The sequence below is a fragment of the Vulpes lagopus genome, chromosome 3, assembly GCF_018345385.1.
Source record: "Vulpes lagopus strain Blue_001 chromosome 3, ASM1834538v1, whole genome shotgun sequence".
Lineage (NCBI taxonomy): Eukaryota > Metazoa > Chordata > Mammalia > Carnivora > Canidae > Vulpes > Vulpes lagopus.
The window spans coordinates 6,677,472-6,692,727 of NC_054826.1; positions in this window are offsets into that span (position 1 = coordinate 6,677,472).

The following is a 15,256-nucleotide window of genomic DNA, read 5'->3' on the forward strand; positions in this document are numbered from 1 at the left end:
ATTATTGTCCTATTACCATATTTTTTAGCAGTATTTGCACATTCATTTTCTATGTGACTGTAGGATGCACAAAAGCACAGTGTATGTCTGTTAGTGCAATAGAAATTAGCCTAAGGAACAGATTTTAAAGTTCCATTGAAATAAAGGATAAAGGAAGAAGTCCTGAACATAACCTTTCGTGGCACCAGTCCTTTCATAGTACATGTCTCCCATTCCCAAGAAGGTTGAGATACACAAATTAATTGTAGTATTCTCTAGGCTACTCAGATGACAAGTGTGTCAGGGTGTGTATGGAAGTGAGCCACCTATGCTAACCTAAGGAATTTACGTTGAGGCAAAAGGAGTAAATAAATATGATAGCAAAAGTTAAAGCAATTGCCAAAAATTATTACCTACCTTTATCCTCAAAGCAAGAAAAATTTACCTTCCTGTCGACAGCAAGGAAAAAAAAATAAGCATACGTATGTAGAAAAGTTTTCAGGAGGTATGATTTTGCAATTTCAGATTAATCGAATTCATGTGCATCATAGCTGGTGAAGGAAAATCAAAAATATCTCTTCATGGAAGAGTGATTGGTTCAAATCAGACTTATGGGACAAATGGATACAATTCTGAAAGGATTTTGCAAAAACAAATGAAAAGAAAGATGTACATGATTTGCATGAAAGTACACTCTGATGATTAACGCCAGGATTAATGATTAAGGAAGCAGAGTAACATCATGTGTGTCCATGTGTGTTGGATGATTCTCTGATGTGTTAGCATTCTCTAGACAAATAGGACCAATTATATGTGTATAAACCTATATATCAATATTTATGCCATATATATAGACACTCTACATGTAGTGTGTCACTGTGTATATATGTATAATATGTAATCATATATATAATATATAATGGTATATCTATTGCAATATACACTATTAAATTGTATATATTATGTATGTATATATACTGCATATACTGTAATTAATAGTATGCATATGCATAATAGTATATTTTATATCTAGATATAATATATAATATATTATTAGATATACTATGATATATTAGATTTATATATCTAATATATATGTGTTTATTATATATAAAGTCCTGAACATAACCTTTCATGGCACCAGCACTTCAATGACTTCAATGATACACACACACACACACACACACACACACACACACACACACACACACATTGTAGGTATATGTAGATTGAGAGAGAAAGAACAAATGATAAAACATTTGAGGTAAAATGTCAATAATACCTAAATCTGGATAAAGATTACAGTATATATGAAACTTCTCTGTAGGTGTAAAAAATAAATAATTATAATAATAACAAAATAAAAAAAAATGGCTAAAGTAGGAATAATCCTGGAAGCGATTAGAGATCAGCCTGAGAGGTAGAAGGAGGGGTTTACCTAAGGAATTGATATGTAAGCTCAGGCTTAAATTAGATGAAGGCTGGTTGTAAAGGAAATACATTAATTAGAGAAGCATAAGCAAAATCCTGAAAGTGAGAGATAAGGATAATTCGAGGAAAGCAAAATGGGTAAAATGAACTGAAGTCAAGTGGAGTGGATTTAGGAAGGAAAGATGGTCAGCAGCACAGTCCTATAGGTCCATTTAATCCAATTTGAGAAGTTAGATTTTATTTGCTGGGATTAGCATAGGACTTTTAACATAGGTTTTATTTGGAAACTGTAATACATGAGTTTCTTGAGATCATTAAAAGTAGATCATTCTGGATCCACAAGATCACTTAGATTCTGGGATAGAATATATTGCTGGTTTGATCTAGCTTACTGTCACACCAACACTTGGAATGGAGATAAGGAGATGGACTAAAAAAGATATTTTGAAGTTGAGCCAGTGGACATCTGGCTTAGGGTTCATGAGAAGGATGAGTCAAAGATATGGCAATTGTGTTAGGGTTCGTTGCACTCAGTTAGCTGGAATGGCTTAAAGAGAAAGACCGCACACATCAGGAGTGATTTTTGGATGGTAGCAAGCAAAATTCTTTACCCCAAGCACCCAGACAATATCTTGGATAATTCTAATCAAAACAGAAAAATTAAAAAAAAAACATTAACTCTTATTTAAATGTCATCTCTTGCAGCTCCTGGGTGGCTCAGTTGACGAGTGTCTAATTCTTGATTTCGGCTCAGGTCTTGATCTCAAGGTTGTGAGATCGAGCCCCGGGAGTCTGGCTCCGGCACTATGTATGGAGCCTGCTTGGGATTCTCTCTCTCTCTGCCTGCACTCCTCCCACCCCACCCACCCCACCCACTCAAGCCCCTCTCTCTCAAAAAAAATACATAAATAACATCTCTCCAACAACCAACTTTCGGAGCAAGATAATTTACTAAAATAGAGAGTTCAGAGTCACTTGTTCACTGAAAAATATTCCCATTCAGAAATCCACAATTGTTTGATCTCATCTCAACTCTCTCCTTTGCCAACTTCTCTACTCAGTTACTCCCATCAGACTGGTATCTACCTGAAATGTTTCACTAAATATATTTCTGAAAATTCCAGATCAGGTCTTTTCTATGCTTTTCACGTTTATTAGTGTCTTCCTGTTTTCTCTTGATAGCACAGACTCGGGAGCCACACTGCTTGAGTTTAAATACTGATTTCCCACTTATCCTGTGCTTATCCTGTGGAGCAAATTCATTAACTTCATTGCACAGGCGTTCTCTCATTTGCAGATGGTGACGATTATAGGACCTACCTAAGAGGGTTATCGTAAGGAAGATAAGCCAACCACACGAGCACTATACAACTGAAGACTCTTTTTACAAACTGTCCGTGATGTATTGCACTCTTGAGTTAGCAGGCTTGCAAAATATGGATATAACTGAATTAAAATTAGTCTACAGCCTTCAATAGATTACAAATTCCCTGATGAAGTTGCATCAAATTTTTATCTCTGTATCCTTTGGGCCTTGTCTTTTCCTGGCCACATATGTAGTCAATAACTGTGAATAGACACATTATCAAAGCTAAGTCCATCCTCAATAGGCTAATTTTTATCCTGCTGACTTGTCCCAAGCCTTTGCTGCATATGTTATAATGGCTAAGACTTTTAAGAATGTCTGACATCCCAGTATATCTCAGGATTAAACTTAATGATGTCAAGAGAACGTCCACAGCGGCTTATGTGTATGTGTTAGTCTCCTTCATTAATTGTAAATCCCTGTATTGAAGAAACTGTATTTTATTCACTTCTGCATGCTTCACGGCACCATAGCAGAGTAACTTGAATTTAATAAATTTTCAATACATATTGAGTTGAACTGGTTATTTGCTCCTTCAAAATTACTTCTTAGGTAAGACTTTCCTGAGTCCTCCATCCAGAACTGATTACTCCCCATGCTATACTAAGGATTGACTTTTGACTGTGAGCTGGCCTTTTAAAGATGAAGGTTTCTCACCTATACACAGACATATACGTATGATTGGATTGATCAAACCATAGTTCCCTTCCCCCGGACATACTGATTCATTAATCCAAAACAGAGAGTTGACCCAAAACAGGCCTCTTGGAAAGCCTCACAAGAAAATGGAAAAAGTTAGTAAAGTCAAGATCAATCAAGAGAAACAGTATTCAATTCCCTGATTCTTCTGTTCCTTTCAATTCTGCATTTATTTCTTTACACTGTCCCGGAAAAATTAAATTTATTCAAATAAAGTTTTTATAGCTTGCAACCAACAAAGTACATGACAATAACCTTATGCCATCGATAACCTAAAAACGTTTTTTTCCTTTGTCATTGTCTTCCTTCTTTCCTTGTCTTCTTCTTCTTCTTCTATCTCCTCCTCCTTCCTTTCCTTTCCCTCTCCCAATCCCACTTCAGCTTTCGCTCTTGCTCTCTCTTTTTTCCTAGTATGTTTCATCTTTCTTAAAATGTTAGCAAAGTAAAATTCATTCCTATTCATCCTTCCTCAAAATAATTTTCCGAATTTACTTATAGTTATCTCCACTCCTATCCTGGACAGAACTGAATTCTGAGTTAGAAGGTAGATGGATGGGTAGATAGGTAGAGAGATAGACCCTGTATTATGTATCGCTCTTTTTAAAAGTCTTCAAAGCTGATCTTCTTAGCTTTCTTTGTTGTTGTTCAGAATGAGGTCAACGTCTTTGATATGGCTTACCCAGCTCTAGACAATACCACATCAGGTCCCTGCTTAACTTTACAACTTCATCTACTTTTCCCGACCCTTTGTTTAAAATTATTCAGCCACATTGGTCTTTTCTTGTCCCTTAAGCACACGGAGCACACCTCTGCCATGGATCTTCACACTATTTTTCCTGTCTGATGGGCTTCACATGGCTGACTTATTCTCTCATTCTCCTTAAATCTCACCTTCTCAGAGATCCCTTCTTTGAACTCTCAAGATCAAGGAGTTCTCGCTCTTCCTGGTAGCTCACGTTTTTATTATCATTACAGCCCCTATCATCACCTGTTACTTATTTATTTTGTCACTTGTCTTTATACTTCCTGAGGTAGACACCCTGTATCTTTGATAGTAACTCTAAGAAAAAGCAAAATGATTGTTCATTTGTTTTCAACAAGTGATTATTGAATTAATTTTTCTAAATGTAATAAAAGCAAGGCCAGAAGAATACAGATGCACAAGAATATACAACTTGTGATTGTCATGCTGAAATTATAATTCGTATTTTAAAATTTCAAAACAGATATTGTTTCCTGTATAGCATGGTTGCTTTAGATTTACCTGCCTCTCTCTAATTATTAAAGTTCTAATTTAGTCTTAGATTTACATTCTACTTTACTCCTATCTTCTGTACTCATTATAGGTGAACTGTCTAAAACATCAGAGCATATAGTTTGGATGTAATGATTTTCCATGGAATATTCGGAGGGGACCTGAATAGCCTGGATGCATAGGGTTGACATTTCTGAATGTCAAGTTGTTGTACAATTTGATTTTATTAGTGAATTTAGCCAATTAAGTAAAAAATGTATTGATTCCAATTTCATAGGCACAGTTTCCACCTGTGGAACAAAAAAAAAATCCTAGAAAATAAGAAACATATCACATTCATTTCACATTACAGTTAAAATTAATAGACTAGCCTTCACAATTAATCAAATAATAATATAAAACTAAAATAAATTAGCATCTTTGAAACATTTTTTAAAAAGTGATTAGACCACAGACTTGAAACTCAGATATTCATTTGGAATTCTAGGTCTACTCCACTTCTGGATTGTGTGACTTTGGGAACATTATTAAGCATTCCCAGATCTTTTTTATTTTCCTGTGTGCAGGGTGAATAATAATAGTACCAAAGTCACCAAGTGTTGTCTTTTTTTAAGATTTTATTTATTTATTCATGAGAAACACACAGAGAGAGAGAGAGTCAGAAACACAGGCAGAGGGAGAAGCAGGCTCCCCGCGGGGAGCCGGATGTGAGACTCTATCCTGGGACTCGGGGTCAGACCGAGCCAAAGGCAGATGCTCAACTGCAGAGCCACCTAGGTGTCCCTTCACCAAGTGTTTACAACGTATTAAATAACATATGGATTTGGGGGAGTAGACATGTCAGTATTAAATCTATACCTGCTGGAATTTTCTTACTATTTTCTATCATACTTCCAATAGTCAGTACCACATCACGTATGACAAATACCCTGGGTTGTTGAAGCCCACACTGTGAGTCTACAAGTAGGATGGAAATGACTGGAAGATACTGTAGTGCAGAGAGCAGACCTTCAGCAATACCAGGCAGGGTATGGGGTTTCTAGCATTCTTCTTCTCATTCTCCTTGGCCATGCTACATCCACAGTATGTACCCTTCATCATTTCCCAGACTGGCCCTGTAGGAAAGCTCCATGTCACAGGCTACAGGATGTATTCCTCTTGGCTGCATTCCCTTGCCTGGGTCACTTTCCTTGTCACCTGCCAGTGGATATTGACCTCTCCAAATAAACTATGGCTTAGCTTCAGCTTCTGCTTCTCAGGGGAAGTGGACCAAGACAGCAAATAAAGCTACAGAAAAAACTCAGCACAAAAGGCTCTTGCCACAATTGGCCATCTCCCCTCCACTCAACACACCCATCTTGTTTAAATACAGACTTTACTATTACTAAATCTATGACTTTGAGAAAATCACCTAATTTCACTGAGTTTTTACCTCATCTGTGAACCAATGCTACTAATGTTTAAAATTACAGTGGTTTGAATCTTCAGAAGAAAAATAAATGGATAAAGATAGGGAAAAATCATGTTAACGTCTATTAGGTATCTCATAAAATTATTACAGAGTCGAAAAATCTGAATATAAGTGACAGCATGATAAGTAGGAAGAAAAAATTTTTTCATTTTTGTACATCAAATCTGCAGTTGCTTACTAGCACCTGTTGCTGATTCTCTTTCTTGTGTTACTCATTTTAGCCACGTGTCATCAAATGCTGAATCACATCTATAGGACACCAGGTGCCTCAAGGAGAGCACCAACCTCAAAATAATCTAAGAAGTTTGGAAGCTGGAACAGGAAGATCCTTTCTTGTGCACGACTATATGTGGCTTCTCTCTGTTCCTGACATGATTGCTTCTGGCCTATCCTTTCTACTTTCATTGAGTTGGTATCCTGTGTACTTTTACCTTGATCCTTAGAAAATCATCTCATCTGGAGATGCTTTTTGAGCATCCATAACATTTGAAAGAGTCTTCTAAGCCTTGACTAAACAAATATAATTAACACATGGAGACAACTTCTGAATAATCTAATTGCTGCTCATTTACATTATTCCCTACCTAAATATTAATTGATTATGCTAATTCATGGCTTTCTTATTAATATCACTTAATTTTGAGCTTCATTCTTGCTCTAAATGAGCTCTTTGATTCCAAAACATAGTCTTACATCTCTAGTAGTTGCTTTTTACCATATAATATATATTATGTCATATATTATATACATATAATATATGTGCCATAAAAATAAGATTTAGATTCTGAATGTGACTTGGCTAATTATTTCTTTACAACTGATAAAATAATAGGCTAAAATAGTCTAATGACTAGAATTTCTATGTTTCTGCCTCACAATTTATTCACAAATTTAATATGTACAAGAAGTTGCAGTTTTTTTTCAAATAAACAAAAATAGATGAAAGATCAAAATTACCTTAAGTGATCTCATTATAACATGAGTATGCAATCAGTTTAAAAATTTTTCTTGGGATCCCTGGGTGGCGCAGCGGTTTGGCGCCTGCCTTTGGCCCAGGGCGCGATCCTGGAGACCCGGGATCGAATCCCACGTCAGGCTCCCGGTGCATGGAGCCTGCTTCTCCCTCTGCCTGTGTCTCTGCCTCTCTCTCTCTCTCTCTCTATGTCTATCAAAAATAAATAAATAAACCTTTAAAAAAAAAATAAAAATAAAATTTTTTCTTAATTTTTCTCCCTCTCAAAAATGAATGGTCATCATTCATGATTTCAGAAAATAAATTATTTAATGGGACTAAAGTTTCACTGGAAAATATATTTTCCATTTGCATTTTTTTAAAAGATTTTATTTATTTATTCATGAGAATACACAGAGAGGAGAGAGAGAGAGAGGCAGAGACACAGGCAGAGGGAGAAGCAGGCTCCATGCAGGGAGCCCGAGGTGGGACTCGATCCCAGATCTCCAGGATCAGGCCCTGGTCTGAAGGCGGCGCTGAACTGCTGAGCCACCCGGGCTGCCCTTCCATTTGTATTTGTTTTTTTGTTTTTTTTTCCCATTTGTCTTGCATTAGCTTGTCTTCACACATCCTTGCAAATTTTTCTCTTTGCAGAAAATTCCAATTCTGAGACACTTTTTAAAAAAAATTTTCAAAATAAATACAGAATTCATTCCATTGTTTGGCTGCAATATCTTCAATAACACATAACTCCCAGAGTCAACCAGTGCTCTCTGTCAAAGTGGCAGAAAGAGAATGAGCATGGAAGAGTGTCAAACCTGCGCATTCCACACACTTCCCCAACTCTCATTCTGTTGGGTACGGTGCAACATGGCCAGATCAAATCCTGATCAAATCCTGAGGGAACCCAGAAAATATAGTTTAACTTGTGTCCAAGTCGAAAATAAAACTAATTTTGATAAATTGTTAATCTTTACCATATTACCTTATTTCGTCTTAGATTGTAGTTAGAATTAATCATACGTTGCTTGCACTGTATTCTCAGCCAATTCTTAGTGAGGACTTCATCACTTTCAGATACTTTACTTTGTGGTCTTTTTGGGGAGGGGGTTAAAATTAATTTACATATAGTAAAATTCATCATTTTTACTGTGCATTTTTATGATTTTTACAATCACAGTGTACACTGAATCATCTCAAAAAACTCACTTGTGCTCCTTTGCAGGCAATCACTTGTCCCATCCTCAACCCCTCTCAACCACTGATCAGTTATGTGCTTTTGCAGTTTTGCTTTGCAAGGAATTCATAAGAATGGAATCATGTAATATGCAGTATTTCATGCTGGGGTCCTTTTCTTAGTAAAATCCATTGGAGAGTCATCCATCTTTGTGTACCTCACACGATAGTTAACTCTTTTGTATCACTGAGTAGTATTCAATTGTATGAATCGCTGTCTGGTTACCCATACACCAGTTGAAGGCATTGACAATCATAAATAAAAATATTATAAACATTTATACATAAGTTATTTGTGCACTTGAGTAGCCAGTAAGGTTAATATTTTTACTCTCATCTGTATTGTATTATCATTGTAAAAATGTGTCTAATGGTTTTTCCAGAAACATTCAGCCTTCATGCTTGTAGTTTATAGGTTTTAACATCTATAAAGAAAAAAAGTGTCTGATACTTGTGACAACTTGTCTGAAAGTCCAGAGTAGCTTTAAAAAGAGCCAGGGAGACAGTGTGGCTAAAGCAGTTACAGGTAATTCTTTGTCAAAGTTTGTCAGTTTTCATAACTTTACGTTAAAGGTAGGAAAGAAAGAAAGGTAAGCCCTAAGACCCTGTAATAGACTGTCATAAATATGTCATATATTGATAAATAATTCCTAACTATATAAAAAATAAATTGATATAAACATTTATGGCTACTCCACAGTTAAAGGATAATTATATTTTCTGATATAACATCTTCTTGGTCCAAGGCAGCCATTAAAGGTACTTCTATTAATGTTTTAAAAATATTTATTGAGTGCTCATACCATCTGCAAGATACTGGTAGTTCCAATGGGATACAGTATTGAACAGAATAGTCACATTTTATTCACACAAATAATTATATGAATAATTATAATAAATTTTGAAAATTGCCGAGAAGGGAAATATTCAAATTGCTCTAAAGGAGAAATTAAGAAGATATGATTTTAGTTATTACTCTAGGGGAAAAAAAGAGTAAAAATTTTATGTTGTATTAGAAAAAATTGGAGTTAAGTCAGAAAGAGGATATGTTAAAAGCATGGCAGTGAGAACCATGCATGACTGCTGCAAAATGAGAGGAGACTGTGCTCGACTCTAGACCCAATAAGAAAAAGAGGGGATTTATGTGTAAGGACCATGTTGAAGGGGTCAGTGGATGGAAAATTAGAGTTCTTACTAAAGGGACCTAACAGGCCTCTTGCTAAGGACACACTAGAGTGATCAGATATGAGGATTCTTTCTAAACTGACTTAACATAATTTTTGCTAAAAGCGAGCTACGCAGACTTGGTAAGGCGTGGGGCTAAGGTCCTGGCCTAGGTGAGAAGAGGGCTTAGAGGAGCCTGACTCAAGTTTGGCCCAGGAGCACATCTGGCGCATCATATATAATATCATTATGAATTATGTTTTTCTGAGTTCCCCAAAAATGATTTTTTTAAAACTAGGCTCCATGCCCAGGGTGGTACTTGAACTTATGATCCTGAGATCAAGAGTGCCTGTTCTTTGGGGTGTCTGGGTAGGTAAAGCATCTGCTTTTCAGTTTTGGCGGGGGTCATGATCTCAGGGTCATGGGTTCAAGCTTATCCTCTGACTCTGTGCCCAGTGCAACGTATGCTTCAGACTCTCTCTGACTCTCTCCCTGTGCTCTCAGTCCTCTCTCTCTCTCTCAAATAAATAAATAAATAAACAAAAAAAGAGTTGCATACTCTACGGAGTAAATTAGCCAAGTGCCCCTGCCCCCAAATGAATTTTTAAATTACTTTTGACATAAAAATAACATGTGAATGTGAATTACATTCTTGTTTGGGTAATTTAATTTTGCTAATCAGCTTTTTAATGGAAATCTGGTTGAGTGAACCTTTCCTGCCCATTCAGAATCCTAGCTGTAATGCAGTGTCTATTTGTTGAGTTTTCTGGAAAGATTGTTTCTTCCTTTGGTATGAAAATCTAAATCAGAGGAGTCATTTACTATGCACATATATCTTTTTCTTTGAATCACAGAATCCTAACATATCAGATTTCATATAGGGGCCTTAATCAGCAACCAATATAGAATAAAGCTATAAATCACATGATTACTGGGAGTGTTTTAGGATATTACTGTTCCTCTCACATCACTCAAGTGTACTGAAAATTCTGTGTATGAGTGAAAACAAGAAAATTTTCATGCATTAGAAAAAACAAAAGTCCAGACAAACAAATACATTGAAAGACTAATAAGTCTTAGGGATTGTATTAAAAAGTGAGGAAATGTAAATGAGTAAGATACACTGCGTACTTCCCATTAGTACTTCACCTTCTGCTGAAGAGCAAATAATAATCCTTTTTCATATTCTTTTTTGATGTTATTATTCACTTTCTTAATTTTAAGTTTACCTGACTCTCCCTGAGGATCTAAAACCTCCTGAGTTTTCCCTATAATGGCGCAGTGTGCACTCTGGGTTAACAACTCTTGCAATTGTCTGTGTCTGCTGAGAGGTTAATTGTTTACTTTCTTGCTTTAGCTGAGACATGAAATCACCTATTTAGAGAGAAAACCCTGCTGTTCCTCTCTCTTACTTTGCTCTTGCTCTCAAGTCTTCCTATCCCTCTTTGATTATAAACTTAGTCAAATCTGGCTGCAAATGAGGCCACATGTCATTTATAAATAATTTCTTTTGAAAAATGACATAGTTTTGCCTCAGTCTTCTTATATGTGAAAGGAAAGGAAATAATGTCTATTTCATAGAATCATTTAAAAAACCATATGAGGTAATACCTATAAAGGGATGCCAGGAAGTAATCCAGGACATAAAATAATCCCATGTGATAGTTTAAATCACTTTATTTTTTAATGGAATTAACTCATTAGTCCTTCTTCATTACTAGTGGTTCATTAAAGAAGTTATGCTATAGTGGGAAGGTATTACATTGAGGATCAGAAATATTTTAAATATAGGGATAAAAGCAAATATTCCAAATGTCTACTATGTTCTAAGCATTGTGCAATGCTTTTCTGGTTCTACCTTTCTCTATGACCTTGGACAAAACCTTAATATAGCCAGTTAAGTTTATTTGTCTTCAAAATGAGTAAGTTAAGAATCTCTCATCTCCCAAAGAACATCCCATGGACACCTCTACAGGATGTTAATAAAGATTATTGGGGTGAAAAAGCTTTCTATAGTTAAGTAATTGGAGGAATGATACATTAATCCAAGTTAAGCATTCTTTCTTTCTTTCTTTCTTCTTTCTTTCTTTCTTCTTTCTTTCTTTTCTTTCTTTCTTTCTTTCTTTCTTTCTTTCTTTCTTTCTTTCTTCTTTCTTTCTTTTCTTTCTTCTTTCTTTCTTCTTCTTTCTATATTTCCCTTGGATTTGGAAGCAGATAGACATATATTGCATTAGTAATTCCCCCCTGGGACACCTGGGGGTGGCTCAGCGGTTAAGCATCTGCCTTTGGCGCAGGGCGTGATCACAGAGTCCTGGGATCGAGTCCCACATCAGGCTTCTTGCATGGAGCCTGCTTCTTCTATCTCTGCTCTCTCTCTGCCTCTCTCTGTGTCTCTCATGAATAAATAAATAACATCTTAAAAAATGGTTTCCCCTCCCCTTATTAACCATATAAACTTGGCTAACTTTCTTAGTGTAATTTCACTTTGATTATCCTTATAATAGAAAAGAAGGAATAACTAAAAAATGTTGTATAGAAAGGAAAGTATTAGGTAAAATCTCTAAAGTGTACAGAATGGCTAGATCATAATAAAAGGGCAGTTGCTATTGTTATTACTATTTTAATTAAACTAGACTTTTCAAAGTTATATAATATTAAGATTTATTTTCCCTCTTCCTTTCCAGAATGGATTATACAGCATTTTTTTTTTTTTTTTTGCGAGAGAGAATGAGAGAGGGAGAGAGAGCATTAGCAGGGGGCGACCTGAGCCAAAATCAAGAGTCAAATATTCAACTGACTGGGCCGCCCAGGTTACTATGGATTAGGCAGCTTTTTAAAAATCAAGAACAGGGGCACCTGGGTAGCTCTGTCAGTGTCCAACTCTTGATTTTAGCTCAGGTCATGGCCTCAGTGTCTTGAGGTTGAAGGTCATGAGGTTAAGTGTCTTCAGATTGAGCCTCACATCAAACCCTGTGTTGGGCTCCAAGCTAAGCATGGAACATGCTTGTTCCTCTCCCTCTGTTCCCCCTCTCAAATAAATAAATGAATAAAATTGCTAAAAAATAAAAACAAAAAGCAAGAACAGATTCCTGAGAACATGTGAGATTTTCTTTCCTTCAAGTTCCAAGTCTATAGGTAGCATATCAACAGAAGTTGCACAATCACCAAATAAAGCCTGAAACTATTCCTTCTAAAACATCAGCCAGGTAGGAACTCATTTACCTAACGGTATGCAGGAGGGTAGATAGCTAGCAGCTTACTGGCTCTATATTAGTAACGAAAACCAAATAGTTTCTCACACCCAATTGCATTGTATTTTTCCCTGTACAATTTTGTGAATAAACAAGTAGATGAAAATGCATGATTAGAGAAGTGCTTTTTTGTAACTTAGAATATATGACTTTATATTTAAATATGAGAAGTGAATGCAAATGTATTAATAATTTTTACAGCTAATAAACCATCGGATTAGACAATTCCCAAAAATGATTAGCAAAATACTTAAGCAAAGGAGTATTATTGTAATGCACAAGTCTCTCAAATGACTACATTGAAAGAAAACATAGTTGAATACAAACATACACAAACACATCCAAATTCTTCAATACTTGAAATTGTCTCTTTACTTTTTATTTTTGCATTTTTTAATTAGACTCCATAATTGTAATAGTTTTTAAATGCTTTTAGATCTTTCTCATAGCAGAATAATTCTGAAAAAAATATACTCACTAGAATTTTGATCCTTTAAAAAAAACAATGCAAAATGTACCCTTATGCAATGAGGAGCTTAAAATATTTTGAGCAAATGAAATAATTGCTAGAATAAATGCCCAGAAACCCAGATGCCTCACTTGAAGGGAAAAATGAATTTGAAATCATGAATCATATTATGTTTCTTTTAATATGTGTTACACCAAAATTTTTATATAATTATCAGTGGAAAGTAACACGGGAGGGGTTGTTTTGGTATAAAATCTATGTGACTTTGGAAAGTTTTCTTTCTTTCTTTTTTTTGGGGGGGGAAGTTTTCTAAAGCCTTTTTAAAAAGATTTTATTTATTTATTCATGAGATACACACAGAAGGTGGCAGAGACACAGGCAGAGGGAGAAGCAGGCTCCCTGCAGGGAGCTGTTGTGGAGTCAATCACAGGACTCTGGGACGATGACCTGAGCCAAAGGGAGACACTCAACCACTGAGTCACCCAGGCATCCATCTAAAGCCTTCTGAACAACAAGCTCCTAGTTTTTAAAATCAGAATGATTATCTCTAACTCAAAAAGTTGTATGTTTTGAAGAATAGTGAAATACTCAAAATACCTGGCACATAGTGAGTAAACAAAATATCTCTATTTGAACAACTGTGAAGGACAATGGCATGTGTTGAAATGGGGAAAATAGGATAGGGACATGTTTAGTTGTTAAAAACAAGAGGTACCACCCTTCTGGAAATATTAAATTTAATGTGTTTATGGAACAACCAGTCAAGAGAAGAAGTAAATGATTTGGTGCAAAAAGAGCCACAAGTTTAGGTCTAAAAATATCTATTAAGGGACTCCTGTTGAGCACCTGCCCTGGCTCAGAGCATGATCTGCGGTCCCAGGATTGAGTCCCACGTCGGGCTCCCTGCCTGGAACGTGCTTCTCCCTCTGCCTATGTCTCTGCTCACCCCCCTCTCTTTCTCTCTCCCTCTCTGTCTTTCATGAATAAATAAAATCTTTTAAAAATATATCTATTAATTAGAAACCATCAACATGCAAGTAAATATGTAAACTATGAAAAATGATGGGATCAACACAGGAGAAAAAAATATATAGATAAAAGACATGGCTTATGTTTAAAGCCTGGAGAAACAGTATATAGAGGTCATGAGAATGAGGAATTTGAAAAAGTGACTGAGAAAAAACATCCAGGGACACCTGGGTGGCTCAGGGCTGGTCCTGGGGACCTGGGACTGAGTCCCCCAACAGGCTCCTTGCATGAAGCCTGCTTCCCCCTTTGCCTGTGTCTCTGCCTCTCTCTGTGTGTATCTCATGAATAAATAAATATCTTTAAAAAAAGAATTTAGACATTTTATGTATATAAGATTATTAACATATTTAACAATTGATGCAAATCAATTACCAGTATAAAATTTATAAACATACTCTTTAATATCTTATTTTGTAAAAAGAAACTTATTTTAAATATGTTTTAAATAGAAACATTAATAAAAGGGGTGCCTGGGTGGCTCAGTCAAACACCTGACCTTTGATTTTTGTCTTAGGTCATGATCTCAGGGTTGTGAGATCAAGGATGAGCTCTACACTGGGCATGGAGGCTGTTTTAGATTCTCTCTCCCTCTCACTCTCCCCCTCCCCCCATTCTCTCTCTATGTCTAATTTTGTTCTATATATATATATATAAATAATATTTATTATGTATAATGTATTAGATATATAAACATAATGAGTAAATAAAACTAATAGTTTGACCAACAAAAACAATATTAAAATTTTATTATTTTACACCATTGTAAATTTTACAACTACTTTTTCCAACATTTAGACTTTCTTTACAAAAAAATAGTCACCAATAATAAGGTTACAAAGTTCATTCAACCCCAGGAATTTAATCTATCGCATGTCCCCAGATCTACTCATTCAGTCAATTATTCTCAGTCAAGAGTCACAGTGGGATGACTTCCCACTAGCATCCAGATGCCAT